Below are 4,183 nucleotides of genomic sequence, written 5' to 3'. Positions count from 1 at the left end.
AACTGAAAAAGGCGCCGCATTCCCTCTATGAGTTGAAGGTTGTACCCTTGTTGGTCATCAGTGACTTAGGTAACACGCCCGAAGAGAGGACAAAGATGTGAAAACATATCACAACGCTGGTAAATGATGTCCACCGCCAACAGAGAACCCTTTCCCGAGGTGACATTGAAAGGCATTCCTCAACAATATTCCACTTGTTATAGAAGAACGTGAAGCTCTGCGTATTGCAAATTTGGTAAGTTCTCGTAATGTATTAACCATGTTATTAACATTATTTTTTGTTGCAGGTGGGTGCAAGCTTCTTGAATAGCCTTCCTCCAGTTTTTGCTGAAGATTCCTCAAAGAGCCTTCTGCTTTCCATGAACATGGTGCTCATCCAATTCCACTGAAGAACACAGAAATAATCATAAGAATGGTTTCTATTCGACGTAGGGTATAATAGTCCACCTTCTGAAAATTTAATTTGGACATTTTTTTGAGATAGAGGGTGGCTGCAAAGTCAGTTAACCATTAAGAGTTACTGCAGTGTGCTTTTAATTTTATTCTTCACTTCAACATTTCATTGTTCTTTTTTCCATCATTCCTTGCTATTTTTTCTGCATGCATGGCCTTCCTTTATTGTTTCATTTATAAATGGGCTAAACTTTCTTATAGCTTAGTCGCTGCCTAGTAAGAAAAGCAAGAAACGCTCATAGCTTCCGCTAATGCATGTTTGGATGCCCTACTCATGTTTGCGTCTGTTTGGCAAATAATTACTGAAAATTAAAGGTTTAAAAATAAAAGGTTTAGACTGGAAACCGAGAATATTCAAGCCAACATCATGACCGAAGTGAAATATTGCAGCCTGAAACTAATGACTAGTTTTTGTTTTTTGAAGACATGCTCAAGCGAAGCATGTTCTACTTTACTGTAGATAATTTTCTAAATGCCATGATAGGTTGTTTGAATAACGTCTCCCTGTATTTCGATTATTTTCAATGCTCAATTTGGCATGCACTTTCTTCATGACGGCATGAACTCTCTCTGATTATTGTATTCTCCTTTGTGATTTTATAGTACTCATCGTTGATATTCTATTAATTCATTTTCACCAAAGTTTCTTTAAAGGGTATGAGAAGCTTCGTTTGAAAAACCTCTGATTTATATAGCAATTACTGTGAATTCAAAAATATCAAGCTTTTAATTCTCCGATTTTTGGCAATATGCATTTGAAAATGCTTCATATGAAATTATTTAAAATCCACCTTTTAAAAGTTTTTAAGAAAGGCTACAACGTTTTCTTGTTTTTGACGTCACACACGCGAGATGGTGTCACTCTCTCCGCTATCAAAGCATGGACAGAGCTCGAGACGCGTATAGCTCGCGCTCGTGCTCGCGCATATAGCTTTCCCCGTGTGATGTCATAAACCAACCGAACAAGCTGACAAGACAAAATGATTTATATATCGAAACTGAGTTTTCGTGATTTTCCAATGGATTTTAAAAATAGAAACTTTGGTTCAATTATATTAAAAACTTTATATTTTGAAAGTAGAGACTTGAAAGTGTAATATAATACCACGTTCGTGCTAAAATATGATATGAAATTGTAAATTCCCATACCCTTTAATTTCCAATGTGACACGTACTTTTTTTCATTCTCTCATTATAAATAGTTATTTTTTCGCGTTTATCCATTTAATTTATTTGCGTGTATTTTATGATTTATTTCTCGCATACGTGTTAGTTTACTGTTAACTTATATTGTAATTTAGTAGACGCTGCATTTAATAAGCCAATTAAATTTATTGCATAGGTTATATGCATGCATTGAATAATTTATTAGATAGACTTCATAACATATTTTAAATTATTTGGATTTTTGTTATCATTGACTGTTATTAAAAGGGGTTGTGAGCCTGTGTGGATAGTGCTTGTCATCCTCATAGAGCTAAGTGGAGCCGGGGAGGGGTTTAAAAGAAGACAAAGTCTGTTACCGCCTTTAATGCTTTAAAACCGTTAATGGCATGTTTTTAATCTGTTCACATTAGAATTATGTTGATGATGTCTAGCCTTTACTCAAGATGACATTATTTATAACCAGCATGCCAGCACCCAATCAGTCCCGATACGCTCTCAAACCCAAAAATTCGGCAATTTATTTTCCACGTGTATTAAACTTTACATATTTCTGACTGTCAAGAGTTCATTGCTCTTTTCTGTTGCATGATTGCAATTTACATCCTCCGAAGTCTTCATGACCACATACCTATTTTAAATATAACTTGAACTATTCTATTGTCAGAGCCAATAGTGGCTTAGACTGATGAAGACCCTCGGGTCGAAAGCTTTCCGCTTGTTATATTTATTAGAAAAATTTTACTTCTAATAAAGTATTACATCATTACCATGAGTTTTTCTACGCAAAATTAGTCTTTCTCTATTCTATTGTCATTCATTAGACCTATTTCAGATTTACCATATTCATATTATGAGAAACAAAGGGGTGATTATACCAATTGCTGCATACTGAAATGCTTACTTTTCAAGTAACTGTTCATTGGGAAGGTGTAAATATGGTTACTGGTTATGTTTTATAAGTTATGTCGGCTTGCAGTTGTAAAGCGCTTCCGCGACTTCCAGTGTTAGTTGAGAGGCGCAAATGGCTTGCCACTCAGTGTCTGGATAAGCTTGTTCATCAGCAGTTGGAAGATATACCTCGTCTGAGAGAGGAAAGGATAAATATTGATTAAAGGGTATGGGTGTGTCTCGCTCATCAACACACCATTCCATGAGAATATGATAAGTGCGAAATTGTTAGATTCACAAGAGCATGAACGAATCATGGAGTTGCTCTTGCTAAGTGCGCAAATAAGGCTTTAACCATTCAGTTACCACGGCCGATCAGCCCTCTCACTTTTTTTACTGCAGTGACTTCTTTCCTGCGATCGACAGTTGCAACACAATCTGAACAAGTAATAAATCATGAAAGAAATAAATTAAATGGTGTGTTTTATTTAAATCGGATTTTTAAGGGGGGAAATTAAAGAGTTTAGTTGAATACTTCATAAATTAATTAATCCTTCATATATTACACTCACCACTTTACTCGACACGTTGATCAACGTCGGGAGGTTGATAAAAAGTGTTGAAATGTCGTCTGCTGTAAGTGCGTTCAGCACAGAGCGTTACCGAAGCAACCATTAAAACCGGTGTTTAACCGGTAACTCATTTGTCAGTTTATGAAAAAACATTTTGAATTTGGTGTATAAATTTAATAGTTTACATCTGAGTCTGCGCGGAATTTGCACCAATCACTGAGCCAAGGCATGGAACGTCATCAATAGACGTAGCCAATTAAAAGGCCAAGGGCAGTGGTTGACGGTCCAACCAGCGAGCCAAGGGCAGAAGGAGGAGCTTAACTTTTCTGCAGAATACGGCCACAGGTGGAGATCCAAGGAACAGTTCCTGATAATAGGAAACGTACCTATTAGGTCGAGACATGTCGTCTAAAGTGAATTTTGATAATGATGCGATCCGATATAAAGGATATAGGAGCGTCGGCTTCGTCTGTAATGTCAATTTTGATAGTTTCAATTTCGTTGGATCTTATAGGATAATAGTCTATAGTATTGTATGTGATAATTTTCTCCGACGTATCGTTTTTAGTGGGAATGACGCGTAGAAGAGGTTTGAAACCAGAGCCTATAAACTGGGGGTATATCAGATCAGTGTAAACGTATAAATATTGACTGACTAAATCCGGTTTGAAGTTGGCGTTTGCAGACCCTAATAGACGATTAGTTTGGTCACCGAATCCTAACATAGAACCTAATTTGTTACGAACGCCTCTAAAAAGCACGGTGCATTCGTTATCAGTCATTATTCGAACGGTACCGTTATCGTTTAACGAGAAATTAAACCGAGATTGATGAGCTTCGGGTATCGCTCTATTCATAGCTTCCAATAGGGCGTCGACACTATAGGGTCCCTCAGGAATCTTTACCGTTACCATACGATTTTGAAGTTTTAAAGTTTTTTTCAATTTTATCTCGATATAATTATTGGTGTAGTTTATCGTAATATTTCTAGCTTGTTGAGACAATGGAATGGGACAAATGTATTCCCCAGTAATGTACTCGTCCGTTTCGAATCCTAAAACCTGAGCCAGAGGGCCAGGAGCTAGCCTGGCCTGGTGACCGGC

General features: G+C 37.0%; 1 long non-coding RNA gene across 2 annotated transcripts; it reads right to left on the bottom strand.

Moving 5' to 3' along the window:
* Positions 1 to 1,567: 1,567 nt before the first annotated feature.
* On the bottom strand, positions 1,568 to 3,388 carry LOC149664015 (uncharacterized). Of its 2 annotated transcripts, XR_016368347.1 has the most exons (4): positions 3,081 to 3,388; positions 2,765 to 2,921; positions 2,459 to 2,702; positions 1,568 to 2,248 (listed from the first exon to the last, which is right to left on the bottom strand). It is a non-coding gene; the product is annotated as an uncharacterized LOC149664015 (long non-coding RNA). The 2 variants fall into 2 exon arrangements; XR_016368348.1 differs by lacking the exon at positions 3,081 to 3,388 and having other exon boundaries at positions 2,522 to 2,702; positions 2,765 to 2,931.
* Between the last annotated feature and the right edge of the window lie 795 nt (positions 3,389 to 4,183).

The sequence above is a fragment of the Phalangium opilio genome, unplaced genomic scaffold (assembly GCF_054372755.1).
Source record: "Phalangium opilio isolate 3A_F unplaced genomic scaffold, DU_Popi_V2 ptg000061l_1, whole genome shotgun sequence".
Lineage (NCBI taxonomy): Eukaryota > Metazoa > Arthropoda > Arachnida > Opiliones > Phalangiidae > Phalangium > Phalangium opilio.
This window is presented reverse-complemented; position numbering and strand designations above follow the sequence as displayed.